We start from the raw sequence: 1,057 nt of genomic DNA, 5'->3' as shown, positions 1-1,057 counted from the left end.
CTTCGGATCTATTGATTATATCCTACGTAATGCACATGAAGTTTTTCGTTTACAGAACGCGTACCGCATTAACGTGGCTGTCTGCATGCAGATGTAGACGTCACTGAAAATTTCATCTCTAATTATAGCGACTGATTCTTTTTTTCTAATATTCGTGATGGTTTAAAAAAAAATAGAAAATGATCTATCATTATCATTTGAAATATTACATAACAGTCGAAGCATATTATAAAAAAGAAAGGGGTCTACGATGCACATTTACATAGACCTTTATTATGTTTGGTGGAATTTTGAACGCTTCATGGACGGTTAAAGGGCAGTAACTCTTTAGAAAACACCATTTTTCATGGAAATGTACTGATTGCTAAATTTAACCAGAGATATTTAAAGGCAGTGGAAATGTTATATTCCTACATCTGCGGTTTTTTTTTTCTGTCTTCTGTCTAAATTAACCTTTAAACTAATGCACAGTAAAGTATTGATAAATCAATGTAAATAATTTATTATAACTTAGATTTATTATTATTTAATCTTTTTTTTCTTTACAACACTAGTACATATTATTTGAGAAGAACAGCAAAAATTACTAAGTTCATTATTCTTCTAAACAACAAACATGTGTAAAACTTTTTTGTGTTGTGCATATATCCTATTGTGAAATAACTTGGCATGACTAAAGATAATAGTATTGTCTTGATGGCTGTTACATACTATATCATAGGTTGAGTTAAATAATTATTTTCTTCTTATCAACTATGGTCAATGGTGAAAACACATTTTTTTTCATTTAAATTGTTAAGTCGGTTTAATGTTCAAATTCAGATTAATTTAATTAAAGCAACTATTAATGATGTATTTATGTGTTAACTTTTCTGACAAAGTCTCCAAGTAACCTGATTATATTTGACAGAGAATCAAAATAAGTAATTTTGTTGTTAAGAATAGTGGGCTTAGCCATTTACAACTGTTTAGATTCTACTTAATAAGGTTGATTTTTAACATTTTGGCAAATTTATCTTATCAATATCCAATTTAGTTTTAAAGATAAGCAGTACTT

Source organism: Pecten maximus, unplaced genomic scaffold (assembly GCF_902652985.1).
Source record: "Pecten maximus unplaced genomic scaffold, xPecMax1.1, whole genome shotgun sequence".
In the NCBI taxonomy this organism is placed as follows: domain Eukaryota; kingdom Metazoa; phylum Mollusca; class Bivalvia; order Pectinida; family Pectinidae; genus Pecten; species Pecten maximus.
The sequence above is the reverse complement of the archived record's forward strand: the minus strand, read 5'-3'. Positions refer to the sequence as shown.